Below are 15,341 nucleotides of genomic sequence, written 5' to 3' on the forward strand. Positions count from 1 at the left end.
TCCCTTTATCTGTATGCCTGTGCGCATGTTTGTTCATGTCCTAGTGTGTGTGGCTCACGGTTTGCTGGGCTGCGCTGGGTGGGAATTGAAGTCTACACTTAGGGGCAAGTCAGTCAGCAAACAGCAGTGCATTGAAACTCAGGGCAGTATACTGACAAGGGGCCTCAGGAGGATTCAGACCCCAGATAACCTCTGTCACTCTCTCTGGGAGTCACTAACACATAAAAATGGCAATCATTGCTTAATGGGTGAGCAGTTAGAGATGCCTTTGAATTTTAAGATTCTTTTCTCTACAGAATTTTGATTTATTTCTGTCCAGTTCCAGTTACCTGCTGATTGAGTAAGCTCATTAGCAAAGGGATAATCCAGGGTTTTTCCAGTCCCTGGAAACCAGCACACTGCTGCAGAGAAATAAAGTTCTGCATTTTCCATAATACTCCAACTTAAACTGAGCAAAAGTTATGGCATGCTGCCAGATTTCAACCAATCAGCTTCGAAGTATAAATGGTGTGACTGTAGCAAAAATGCTAGGTATTTTCTAGAAAATGTTGATTTTTTCACAAGATTCTAAATAGCATATCATTTACTGTTTAAAAGGCTCAATTAGGTTGAAAAAATCAATTCTGAAATCTCAGTTGCTTGTAGTGATGACAACTTAAATCTGCTCTTTCCATAATTTTTTCACAAGGAGCATGAAGGGTCTTCAATGATAGAGGGTATTTTAAAATATGGTTGGTGGATGTATTTATGGAAGCATGTCTGATCCTGACACTCCTGGAAAGGTCCATGGAGAAGCCTCTCAAGGAAAAAATTACAAATGTTTGCGTGTGTTAGCTATCAACCACTGCACAGCTAATGGTCCCCAAATTACTCACTCTGATTCTGTGGTCAGGAATTTGGAGGCAGTTTAACTGGGTGGTCCAACTCAGTATTTCTCAAAAGCTTGCAGTGTACATCCATCAGTTGGACCAGCAGTCCTCTGGAGATCTGACTGAGCTTGAAGGATCTACCTCTGAGGTACTTCCCAGGCCTAGCAGATTCATGCAAGAATGTGCCCTTTGTCACCTGGGCATGGAGCTCTGTGATGCTCTCTCTTAAAGACCAAATGGGAAGCTGCAATGTTGTTGGTGACCTAACTCAGCTTGCACAGTGGCTTCTGTGATCCCCATTACTGACACTTACCAGCAGTGCAATCCCTCTCCTGTGTGTGGATTAGACCTTAACTTGCTTTAATGAATAGAATATGACAAGAGTGATGTGATGCCCCTTTTGAGATTAGGTTATAAAATACCCAGACTTTGGTCCTGCTCAAGCACATCCTCTCTCTCTCTATCTTTCTCCTCCTTCTCCATCTCCTCCGCTTCACGTGCTTCTTTGGATAAAGCAAGCAACTGTGCTGTGGGCCTCCCTATGGAGTGCGTCACAGGACAAGTATCTTTGGACACCCTCTGACCAACAGAGAGGGAAAGACCAAGGCTCTTAGTCCAACAGCTTATGAAGAGCTGAATGCTGGCAGGAAGTAACAGGACAGGTTTGGGCCCCCCATCTTTAGTCAAGCCTTAAGGTGTCTGCAGCCTTATGAGAGACTCACAGCCACAGGTCTTAGACAAACACTTCTGATTCCAGATCCACAGAAACTGGGAGACTATAAATGTGCATTTTAGGGACATTTATTATGCAAACATAGGTATCTAATACGCTTTGGTATCACCCAGCATCATGTTTGCTGCATCTTATGGCTTGCTCAGGTCAGCCCTGTCCCCAGCAGGAGGCGGATTCCGAGGTATGCATACCTGGAGACAAGGATCACTGGGAAGCCTGTTGCCTACCACACTGTACACTGTGCTTACTTAATGATCGGCTCCAAGATACAGCTATAAAAAGAAGGGGTAATTTTGATTCACTTATGTTCAAAGATGTGACAAAATACTCTGGGTAAATAGAAAAAAAAGGTACCAGGTACCAGAATACTGGGCTAGATTGTAACCTGCTTTCTCCACAAAGGAAGCTGATACAACTTCTGTTGAGGTGTGGGGCTCATGCTGGAGGGGACAATGGGAGCAAGACCAGGGCCTATTTTACTAGAACTGTCTCCATGAATACATTTTTATACAATACTGTGAAATTACAGTGGAAAACATTAGCAACTTCTGAACAACTGATTGCGCCCCCTATAAATTATAATTTTTATTCAATGTTACTTTAAAATCTTGGTAAAAGTCCATAGTGAACTATATAATTCTCTGGCACTAAGCATACTCACATTCTTGTGCAACTGCCGCCATTAGCCATCTCCCGAATGTGGCACCTTCCTAAACTGGAACCCTGTCCCCATTCCATTCTCCCTCCTCACCCCTCACCCTCAGTCTCCAGCATTTATAAATGTACTTTCTGACTCTATGAATTTGACTAGTCTAGGTAACTCATATAAGTGGAATCAAATACTGTTTGCCAGCACCTAATGAATATTGGTAGTGCATATATTGTTAACCTTAAAAATGCATTCCAATAAATTACAGTCTTTTAATGCCTTTGTTGACATTAGGAAAACTGTGAACGTACCATCAGGAAAGAATCAAGGAGCCACACAGAGTGGATGAGAGCACTAACCTGTATAGGTGGAAAACTCCTGAATGCAGTTCTGTTAGATAACTCCTTTTTTATCAACTATAAAGCTGTAATAACTTTGGTTTCTGTGTATACTCCATTGTATTCATTACTTTGGCTTTTTTGGTTTTGCTTTATTTTTATTTGATTTAGCTTAGTTTTCTGTTTTTAGAATTATCAATTAGAAAATCAAACTAAAGGGTGCTCTTGGCAATATCCCTGGTGACCTCCACATTGTCAAACCCAGTTACAGGTCCTCACCTCTCTCCACTGGTTATCACAGCTGATCACTCGATCCTTCCAGAAATATCCCTCCTACTTTCCAAGACACTCCACTCTGCTGCTTTTCTTTCTAGCTCATGGGATGTTAGTTTTCAATTTCTTGTCTGCATCTGCACATCTCTCAGGATCTCAGAGTTGGAACACCCAAGAGTCCAATTCCCGGACTGCATGCCTAGGCTCTGTGTGCATCTTCTATGTCCGATGACCCTGTGTACCTATTTGAGCACTGATCTTGCACTTCAACCCACCTTCTTCCTTAATAGTCCAGATGGTGACAAATACCTTGAACTCAACATGCTCTGAACTAAACTCCGGCTCTTCCCCTCACCCCAACTCTACCCCGAATCCCCTTCCTTCCTCTCTGTCTCACTTGATAGCCATGCCAGATTCCAATCCTGGAATTTTGTCCAAGGGAACAATCTTTAGTTCTGTCTCTCACATAATCTATTCGCTCCCATTAAATAAAACTCCTTCTATTCTACCTCCAAAATATACCCGGAAGCTGACCATTTATCACCACCATTGCTGCCTTGTAACGTAAGTCACCATCATCCTTTACCCAGATTATTGGAGTCAATGACTGAATACTCTCTGAGTTTATCCCTCGACTTTATAGTCTATTTTCAATTGTCAGTAAGTGCAATCGTTTTAAAATAATTTGTATTACAACAGTTTGCAGACTTCACTCCTCCCTGGCTTCCTATCATCCTCAGGTAATTACCCAAGCCCAACAAGCTGCAGTCCATGGGGTCACGAAGAGTCGGACATGACTGAGTGACTTCCCTTTCACTTTTCACTTTCTTGTATTGGAGAAGTGCTGGGAGCCAGCACGGGAGATCCCACCCATGGCAAAGGTCATGAGGAAGAGCCCTGATGGGCAACGGCGGGTGAGGACTTGAGGGACTCCCCGACCCTACCCATGACAAGGTCATGCAGGCAAGGTCATGCAGGCAAGGTCATGCAGGCAAGGTCATGCAGGCAAGGTGGATCAAGACTCAAGGGGTCCCTTAGATCTGCTTGAGCATCTATCCCTGAAACCAAAATCTGTCTGTTATACTACACTCTTCTGACATTAACAGGGGCTATCCCCGACCACCTTTCTCTGGAAAATTAACTTAGAGCTCCAGTTAATAGTCTCTTGCATATAAAAGGAGTGTCTCAGGTCAAACCTCTGCTGGCAGACTAGCTTGTGTGACAGGATTATCCACACTCCTGCTACTACATACATGATTGTTTACAACCTCTCAACCATAAACAGCACAAAGAGTCTGGAGTATTTTGAAAGTCTTCGTTAGCATAGGGCTTTTCTAAAGATAAAAATCATGTTGGTGAAGGGTTTCATTGCTGAGTTAATGATTGCCGCCAGCCCTCCATATCCTCAGGCACCTGGGAGTATGTTAATCAATGTAATTGGAATGTAGAAAAAGAAATATAGTAGTTTTGATGTCAGCAATATTAGACTTTTGAGTTAATGAATTTTCTCTTTGTTATAAATCACTCCTCTTTCTTTGTTATAAACCATTGTATCCTTGCTATGTAAGAATGTAACTTTATCACTGTCTTAAGACAAGGTAGATCTTAAGGGAAAACAAGTTTTCTGATTGACTGACTTTTATCAATAGAAAGAAAGATGGGATCATAAAATGTCAATCGGTCTCCAGGCCAGAAGATATTGTAAACAAATGTAAGACCCTTGTAAGAACAAAGATATGCAAAGAACACTCTGTCTTTAGATAAGGGTCAGAGCAGCTGACCCTGCATGACTCTGCTTCTTACATTTATCTCTATGTACAACTTAAAGTATAAAAGCTTCCCTGAAAAATCAAGAGACAGACCAGGACCAGGACCAGTTCCACAAAAGCCTGGTTCCCCCGTGTCGTCTTTTCTTTCTTACTCTCCTTTTCAGGCTAATTCCCATATGAAGCACAGAGGTCCACCGTGTTTACTTATTAGCCTGGGCTTCTAAGACCTGAGTGGGAAGGCGCCTTGCATCTCCACTGCCTCGGGAGACCAGGAGGGCACCTGCGGCCTATGTAAATGGTGCAAGTCTCTTGTCTCGAGACTTTATTGATTTTCTGTGTAAACCAAGGAATATAAGCCTCTTTCTCTCCTATATTTTCCTAACTGCTATACTCCTCCTTTATCTCTTTATATCTCTAAATAAATCATTTGTCTAGGTCGCTGATGCCATCCCCCTGAGGATACCCTGGATCCAACCAGGGCTGGACCCTGGTAGAGAAGGAAATGGCAAACCACTCCAGTGTTCTTGCCTGGAGAATCCCAGGGACGGGGGAGCCTGGTGGACTGCCGTCTGAGGTCACACAGAGTCGGACACCACTGAAGAGACTTAGCAACAACAGCAGCAGAAACAACAGCTGTAAGACCTCATGATCTAGCCCACTCCCATTCGGTGCCTTGCTGAAGTTGAGTGTAGCCAAGTTAGTCTTTCTTCTCTTACAAACACTGTCTCAGAGCCCTGCAGTCACTCTCATGTCATCTCTGACAGGAACACTTCCCTATCCTCCTCCAAGTCTTTCCATAAATGAGGCTTTATTGGTGAAATTTTACCTCACCTTCCTCTTTTTCTATCAGGTTTATTTTTCTATTCAGCCCTTTATATCATACAATTAACTGTATGTATGTATGTGTGTGTGCATATATATATATATATGAAATATGTATATATAATACATATAAGTATATATTTACATGTATATTTGTTTGCAAGTATACATATAAATATATATGTATACACATATGCATATATATTTTAACTTATTTATCTGCTTGTTTTATATGTCTCCCACAAGAGTATGTGCTACATAAAAGCAGCTGTTTCATCTGTTTTGCTTGATTGATGTATTCTATTTGAATAGAATTGACATGATATATTTTAGGCATTTCTTAAATTTCTCATCAACTTAGCAGAGATCATGAGATATGTGTGATCTCCACAAAATGTAAAATATTCACAAATCTCTATTGCTGATGAATATCACTTTAGGCAAATAGCCACAAGGCTTCCCACAGGCAGGCAGAACCAACAAGCAGAGAAAAGTACATTCTTTTCTATCACTCTTTCTGCATCAGATTCAAGCCCAGGAGACCTGCTGTATGTAAAGTCACTCCTTTGGAGTCAATAACTTGCAGGAGACAGGGGAAAGATTTCTTTTTTCCCCCATTTCTGCTAGTACTACCCATGCTTTTGTTTTAAAAGCCTGGACATCATGTATGGCTCATATAAATGGTCTCTCATAGCATGGAAGGCAAGGAAGAAATCTCAGCCATGCCAGGGGAATAGAGGGAGGGCCATCAGGGAGCAGATGACAATTTGCTGGCCATTGGCCCCTGGGATGATGCTGCAAGGGATGGGTCTTACCCTGTTCACATGTCCAGATTAGCTCTGCCCTTAGGAAAAGATTAGTTCATTAGCCAGCTAACAGGAACCTTGTCAGGCTAGCCTGTTGACAAGAGAATGGGCCAGCAGGCTAGCAGTCACACAGGCACTGACCCTGCAGTGCCCAGCTGGGCTCATCAGGACAGAGCTGGCCAGGACTGCAGGGGGGCAGGGGCATGGGCAGTTCCAAGTGCCTTCAGTGATTGTCATCATCCATGAAATGACTAGCAGACCAGTGCTTTAGCAAATACTACAGATGATTATCGACCTAGGCTATGGGGATCAAATGAGGAAGAAAGCCCTGGCAGATGTGTAACCTGAGACTTCTCTCAGTGGCATGGCCCAGGGGAGAGTTCACTGGGGATAAGATGGAAAGAAGCATGTGGATGGCATCACTGGATCCCAAGGCCTGAGACACCCTAGGCTTATGAAAATCCTTTAGGCTGAAATTAATGAAAACAGACTGACTTTCATTTGTGTGAGGCTTGAACCACTTTTCCCATGATAGAGATTCCTGGTGGAAATCTGAGTCCCTCCTGCCTCCTTATCTGTAGTGGCCAATCAAAGGGGTTCAGCCTCCAGCCGTTTCTGCACTCTCTGAGTGAAGGGTGGACACAGCCTTTTCCAGATGGTTTAACAGTAAATGAGCTAAAAGGCAGGTCCCTTTAAAGGGAGACCTGTCAGGTATCTTCCTTCTGAATTGCAACCTTGGGTGAAGTGTGCTCTTGTTCATACTTACAAGAAATTCTAGGAGATACATTTATGATGGCATCTGAACATGGACATTAAAAAAAAAAAATACTTCAGAACTAGAGACCATAAAAATCATTGATAAGATCTCAGCCTTGGTCATTGTCTGGATTCAGGCTCAAGAGATTCACTTACTAACAGTTATTTGGGAACACATCTGACTTTTAGAGAATTGGGAAGTGCTTTTAAAGGAGGCTGTATGTTTAGCCCATCCTTTAAAAAACAACAAAAAAAGAATATATGTCAATGTGACTTTCTTAATTCATCCCACCCTCCTGTCCTCACTCTCTGTCCACTGTCCATTCTCCACATCCACACCTCTATTCTGCTCCACAAGTAGTTTCATCAGCACCATTTCATGTACACTGCCATGTATAAAATAGCTAGTGGGAAGTTTCTGTATAGCACAGGGGGCTCAGCTCTGTGCTCTGTGATAATCTAGAGGGGTGGGATAGGTGGGCAAGGAGGGAGACCAAGAGGCAGGGGGTATGTGTATACACATAGTTGATTCACTTTTTTGTACAGCAGAAACTAATACCACATTGTAAAGCAATTATACTCCAATAAACTGAATAAAAAGAGTGGAAGTCAACTCTCCAAGACATTCCTATAAATTGACAAATGCCCAATGTGCTAGAGATGATTTACTTTCACACCCACAAATCTAAATAGCGTCAGTTAGTATATATACACACACATGCATGCATGTTAAGTTGCTTCAGTCATGTCTGACTCTTTGTGACCCTATGGACTATATTAGTGTCCCAGGCTCCTCTGTCCATGGGATTCTCCAGGCAAGAATACTGAAGTGGGTTGCCACACCCTCCTCCAGGGGTCTCCCTGACCCAGGAATTGAACCCACATCTTACATGTCTCCTGCATTGGCAGGGGGGTTCTTTACCACTAGCACCACCTGGAAAGCCTATATACACGTATTTACACACTCTATTAGTAGATACACACACACACACACACACACTCAACAGTTTATTTATTATTTATCAACTACGTGTATGTATATATTGACATATACATATATGCTTAGTGTGTGTGTGTATATATATATTTATACATAATACATTTTACTATTTCACCTAAAATCTTAAAACATGGACACAATTTAAAAAGTGTATAATATTTATCAACTATATGTACAGAGTCAAGTAAAAAAATATGTGCTAACTCATTTCTGTCATGTCCAATTCTTTGAGACTTCATGGACTATATATAACCTGCCGGGCTCCTCTGTTCATGGAAATCTCCAGGCAAGAATACTGGAATGGTTGTCATTCCCTTCTCCAGGGGAGTCTTCCTGACCCAGGGACAGAACTTGCATCTCTCTTGCCTCCTGCACTGGCAGGCGAGTTCTTTACCACTGGCGCCAAATTGTATCCCTGAACATGAGTGTTTCACGTGGGAAAGCACAATAACTTATCTATTATCTTTCAAGGTCATTTAAGAGTTAAATAAAAAGCATATGCTAAATTAATTGCAACCTCTAAAATATTTAGCCAGGAAACATATTTACTGTTATCAAGGTGGTGAGGAACTACAAGTCATTACAATGGAAGAGGGGAAATCTAGGGACTTTTACTAGAAGGGAAAACATGGAAAGAAGGGAAATGGCAATTCTCATCTGGGCAAGAAATGGTGAAGCAGAAGCCGGGTACCATCATCAAGGATGTGCTTTGGATGATGCTGCCCTTGACCTTCAGGAGGTGTCAGTAACCTGAATCCCATCTGCTCTCTGTAGGGTGAGTGTTCTCTTGAGGGCAATGCTCTCTGGCAGGCGAGGGGGAGAAACACAGCAGTGTGACATTTCACCCCCATCAGAGACTCGTCTTAAATGCATCTCAACAGCTGCAATGCCCCTTAATGGCATTAAAATAACTCCAAACCCTAAATTGTTTCCCTCCACATTTAAGAAACTTCTGGACACTTTCTGGCACTCCCACAGGGTTTCCTATATTACATTTGCTTCTCTTCACTATCATATTCTGTTGAGAAGGCCAGAGGGCTTGCACACTAAATATAGCTTTTTAAAAATCCATGACACTTTACAAATGGGTTAAAATTCAAGTCATTTCTCAGTTTCTGGAGAGAATATTTGGCTGATTACATACTGTAGCCTAAACAAACGCTCTGAGACCTTGAGTTAAGGGTATGGAAGGAATCATTCTCATTTCCTCTGCACTTTAATAACAGGATCCAGGGCTGGCAAGCTAAATGGCAGTAAATCTGACAGAAACGATATAATGAGAAGGAACAAGCCCAGGATGCATAATGAATAGTGCAGAGACCTTCCTCCAGAAGGGACACGTGCAAAGGAATAAAAATCACTGTAACTCACAACCTGGTTTATGACTTGTCTTCCCCAGACAAAAGGTGAGGCTATGGACAAGGGCACAACAGACACCATTTATAATGGAAGCATCACCCCAGCTGCCTCTTCCCAGCTTCCTTCATATCCCTGCATCTTAAGTTCTTCCTTCTTCACAGCTATGCTTTGAGGCCATGAGTCTTGACGTGCTGCTGAGAAGCCTCTCTTCCTGTGTGGCTCTGTGTTATGAATGAAGGTGGTGACTCTCTAACTTGCTTGTGTCACTTTCACTTGATTAAATGCAGCAGTATTTTAACAGCATGTGACAGCTTACATAGAGAGGATTATGGGATGCCTCCTGGGAATCCGTCTTCTATAGTTAAAGGCGGTGGGGGCAGGGGGGCCTGGGTGTGAGGCTGTTAGTCAAGAGCCATTGTAGATTACTAGCAACAATAGCAAAGCTTGATGGGTGTCCATTGAAAGTGCAATCTTGTTAAAGCAGCAGGACTTTTTTAAAAAGATAGATCCTGTTGTTGAGTTATTTTTCTCAATATTGCTAATGTTCTGGACTTGCTTTGTTTATCCTTGAAAGCCAGTATTTTAGTACATAGCTGCAAGCAACTGGATCCAGAAAAATAGACAATCATCTTGGGTTGTAAAACCCCAAGCTCCTAAGTCCTGACAGTAACTGAACTGATGACAATGCTGAATTCCTACAGAATCTGCTTCCATAAAATTTTACACAGCTTTAAAATGTGGCTTCTACTTTTTTCTCAATGATGAAATTAAAATCAAAGAAGACTTACAATAAGATATTTTGAATGGCTCATGTCACACTTGGGAAATAAGAAATATTATCAAGTAATAATGACAAGAAATCAAACAACGGGCATTAGGACAATGAGTACCTCACCTGGAAGAGGAAAGGAGTATGCCTGGTAAATCCTTTTCTGTAACACTCACCTTGTTAGCCAAAAGTATAAGCAATCATGTCCAGCTGCTTGCAACACTGTGGTCTGTAGCCCACCAGGCTCCTCTGTTCATGGGATTCTCTGCAAGAATAAAAGAGTGTGTTGCCATTGCCTCCTCCAGGGAATCTTCCTCACACAAGGATTGAACCTGTGTGTCTTACATTTCCTGCACTGGCCAGCAGGTTTCTTTACCAGTAACGCCACGTGGGAAGCCCGTAAACAATGGAGTTAGTGATCATTCTCCTCACTCCACTGAGAAAGGTCTCCCTGGTCATGCCCAGCATCTAGATTGCCCAGAAAATCATAAAACCCATCTTTTGAAGGGCCCTTGGATTTTGCTTCCATTGTCTTCTCAGTTCAGTTCAGTCGCTCAGTGGTGTATGACTGTTTGTGACCCCATGAATCACAGCATGCCAGGCCTCCCTGTCCATCACCAACTCCTGGAGTTCACTTAGACTCACGTCCATCAAGTTAGTAATGCCATCCAGTCATCTCATCCTCAGTCATCCCCTTCTCCTCCTGCCCCAAATCCCTCCCAGCATCAGTCTTTTCCAATGAGTCAACTCTTCAAATGAGGTGGCCAAAGTACTGGAGTTTCAGCTTTAGCATCATTCCCTCCAAAGAAATCCCAGGGCTGATCTCCTTCAGAATGGACTGGTTGGATCTCCTTGCAGCCCAAGGGACTCTCAAGAGTCTTCTCCAACACCCCAGTTCAAAAGCATCAGTTCTTCAGCGCTCAGCCTTCTTCACAGTCCAACTCTCACATCCATACATGACCACAGGAAAAACCATAGCCTTGACTAGACGGACCTTAGTTGGCAAAGTAATGTCTCTGCTTTTGAATATGCTTTCTAGGTTGGTCATAACTTTTCTTCCAAAGAGTAAGGGTCTTTTAATTTCATTGCTGCAGTCACCATCTGCAGTGATTTTGGAGCCAAAAAATTAAAGTCTGACACTGTTTCCACTGTTTCCCCATTTATTTCCCATGAAGTGTTGGGACCAGATGCCATGATCTTCGTTTTCTGAATGTTGAGCTTTAAGCCAACTTTTTCACTCTCCACTTTCACTTTCATCAAAAGGCTTTTTAGTTCCTTTTCACTTTCTGCCATAAGGGTGGTGTCATTTGTCAAGAAACCAGTCACTCCTCTCCTTTCTTAGAGGTGGGTGAGTGAATGTAATGCATGAGTCACACTTTTTGTTTCATTGGAACTTTAGGGACTCTATTTGAGGGAGCTTGTTTGCTGTTTTCAACAACAGATTGATTAATCAATTTTCCTGTCTTGCTATTCTGTGATTTATGATTTGTTTTTGTAAGGCAGTTTGAATTCTAGGTCTCATTAACTAAATTATATTTTTGGATCCTAACAAGGCATTAAATTACATGTTAAAAATTAAAGAATTCTCGCTGTTCACCAAATCAGGACTCACGCCCACATTTGTTTTGTTCTGGAGGGGTGGAGAAGGATGAAAATGACACGAAAGAGTTCATGCACTCACCTTTCTCACAGTTCCTCTCATCCAATGTGTGCCATATTTTAGGTATTTGAAAAAGCAAGCTCAGGACTCCATATGGGCACTGAGGAGATTGGTTAAGGAGCTCAGACACTATCTTGCTCTCCATCGTGATTTCACACCCATCTCTCCGAGGAGACTGACATATACGCCTGGTTCTGCTTTCTTTCATGGAAGCTATGAGGGCAAAATAACAGATTGGGGGATTTTACAAAAGGCCTCAATATCCAGAGGTCTCTGAAGCAGGGAACCAAATATAGTGTGGGATGAAGGCAACCCAGTGTTCTGCAGAATGGGACTTGCACTCTCCCCTCTTGCTCCCTCAGCCCCCTTCCAAAGACGTGTGTGCTTTGATTGTCCATGGTGTTTCCATCTAGACCCTGCCATTCACCTCCTGGGGACTTGGCCAAAACATTCAGGTGAACAGGGAAATCAGTTTAAAGAAAATGACTAGAAATCCATTAAGGATGTGTACTGGTCCCATGAAAGTACTTTACTTCAGAAAAATTGGCATGCTTTATAGACCCTGAATGAAAGAAGTAAGAGTTGAAGAGCAATTTATGTAAAAAATATTAGGCTCCCAGGTAAAATCATTTTCCTGTTTTGTCATTTTGCACCGAGTTCAGCATGTCACTTCAGGTTTCATGCTTCCCTGGAATATCAATTGATATTTTCCTTCTAAAAATCTGTATCTGAAGAAAATAAATGGATCAAGAGTTTTCCACTGGAATTTAAATTTACTATGAATGCAGCATCAACATAGACCCAATTCTGTCTTAAATCCACAGCTCATCAGCATGTTACTACTATCATCTCCATGTAAAATATGGGTCATATTTATTGTACATTTTTATTTAAAGAAGCATTGTAGAATTACTTGATTCAATTACAAGTCTCAGTAAATGATATAATTTCTAAGCACTCTTTATTTAATTTCCTTGCTGTAACATTTGCTTTTGTGTTCTAAGTTGAGGCAGTGCTGTGTCATAGAAAAAACATGGCATTAGAATTAGAAAGTGATGAGTTCTAGTCAATATCCAGGGGAAGTCAGCACTGCACCTCAAGTTTCAAGTTATCATCAGTCAAAAGTGAAGAATGCAAACACTTATAGCTGTTGAACAGTTAAATAAATAATTTTTATAATATTTAATGTAACTGAATGGCCACTGTCTTATGATGATTACTATTCTTCTCATTATTAATAGGATTCATTTTTCTACCCAAGGTGTAAATAAATTGAGAAATTCAGTTCAGTTGAGTCACTCAGTCTTGTCCCTGTCTTTGCAGCCCCATGGACTGCAACACACCAGACTTCTCTGTCTTTCACTATTTCTTATGTTTGTTTGATCACACTCATGTCCATTGAGTCAGTGATGCCACTTAACTATCTCATCCTCTGTCATCCCCTGTTCCTCCTGCCTTCAGTCTTTCCCAGCATCAGGGTCTTTTCCAATGAGTTGGCTCTTTGCATCAGGTGATCAAAATATTGGAGCTTCAGCATCAGTCCTTCTAATGAATATTCAGGGTTGATTTCCTTTAGGATTGACTGGCTTGATCTCTTTGCAGTCCAAGGGACTTTCAAGAGTATTCTCCAGCACTATGGTTCAATAGCATCAGTTCTTTGATGCTCAACCTTTTTTATTGTCCAACTCTCACATTCATATATGACTACTGGAAAAACCATAGCTTTGACTATACAGACCTTTGACAGCAAAGTAATGTCTCTGCTTTTTAATATGTTGTCTAGGTTTGTCATAGCTTTTCTTCCAAGGAGCAAGAGTCTTTTAATTTAATGCTAATTAATTTTAATTTCACTTCAGTCACCATCCCCAGTGATTTTGGAGCCCAAGCAAATAAAATCTGTTACTGCTTCCATTGTTTCCCCGTCTATTTGCCATTACGTGATGAGACTGGATGCCATGGTCTTTTTTTGAATGTTGAATTTTAAGCCAGCTCTTTCACTCTCCTCTTTCATCTTCATCAAGAGGCTCTTTAATTTCTCTTTGTTTTCTGCCATTAGGATGGTGTCATCTGCATATCTGAGGTTTTTGATATTTCTCCCGGCAATCTTGCTTCCAGTCTGTGCTTCATCCAGCCCAACATTTTGCATGACGTACTCTGCATATAAGTTGACTAATCAGGATAACAACATACAGCCTTGTTGTACTCATTTCCCAAGTTATAACATTTGAAATAAAATTCTGAGATTGGATCAGTCATATATATATGTATAAGAAGAGGAATACGTGATGCAGTTGTATATAACATCTCTCTGTGTGGGAGGATCGAAAGTGGATGATTTATGCCACATAATGACCATATTTCATTCCAATTATCACTTTAGTAGCATGGGATGAAGGGCAGGTGGAGGTCAAGTTGACAGGACCTCAAATAGCTGTGATATTTAATTACTGAGGAGACAAAGACAACATGCATAGAGTAAATGCAAATTTCAGAGCATGCGCATGAAGCTGCTTGAGTAACACCCAAAGGCTGTCCTGATAATTTAGAAGTCCCTCATCTCCAAGGTAGCTTTGATGAAGTCACAGGTGAATGTACCAGAGGAACAAGCCCAGGAACTGATTGTAAGATTTTTTTCACTAGGAATTTCTCTTTACTCAAAAAGCAGAGCTCTGGTGCAGACAGTTCACTGGGGGGATCACTGCCAGAGGCAAGAGGAGGGGAGAAGGGAGAAGGAAGCTTGGAAGGAGGGACAGTTACACAGACATGCATGACAGGACCATCACCATCATGAACTGAGGCTTGGTCTCACTGGGATAAAGAAGTTCTTCACACAAGATCTGAAAAAGGGAACATTTAGATCTGGGCTCCCAGCCTCCATGGTGAATAGTGGCCTCACACTATATGAGCTCATGAGAAATTCTAGGTAGGCACATGTGTAAATTAATAAATGGGAACTTCAATTAAAATAGAGACAGGAGGCCAGAAGGGGCAGCTTTCATGCCCTAAAATGACAGCAGAGCCCAGCAGGAAGAAGAGAGGCCCCTTCCCTGGCAAGAGCTCAGCCACTGAGGGACAGTTAAACAGCCCATGAGAAGCCCCTGCACCGCAACTCTCAGTTCCTCCAGTGGCCTCCATTTACCCCAGCCTTCCCACCTTCCTGTTACCCTTATAAAAGAGTCCTCCTCTCCTTTCAGTGTGGTGCACCATAGTTACAGACTCTGAACTGCTATTCTTTGCTGATTGCAAATAAACCTTTTTTTTTGTTTTGTTTTGTTTTTCTTTTTCTTTTTTCCTGGAAGAGTTACTGTTACTTTCTTTGCTTCCCTGGTGGCTCAGAAGGTGAAAAATCTGCCTGCATTGCAGAAGACCCGGTTTGATCCCTGGATGATGAAGTTCTCCTGAGAAGGTAACGGCAACTCACTCCAATATTCTTGCCTGGAGAATTCCATGGAAAGAGGAGCCTGGTGGACTATGGTCCATGGGGTTGGGCTGTAGGCCATGGGGTTTCAGAGAGTTGGACACGACTAAATGACTAATA

Source organism: Budorcas taxicolor, chromosome 4 (assembly GCF_023091745.1).
Source record: "Budorcas taxicolor isolate Tak-1 chromosome 4, Takin1.1, whole genome shotgun sequence".
NCBI classification, from domain to species: Eukaryota; Metazoa; Chordata; class Mammalia; order Artiodactyla; family Bovidae; genus Budorcas; species Budorcas taxicolor.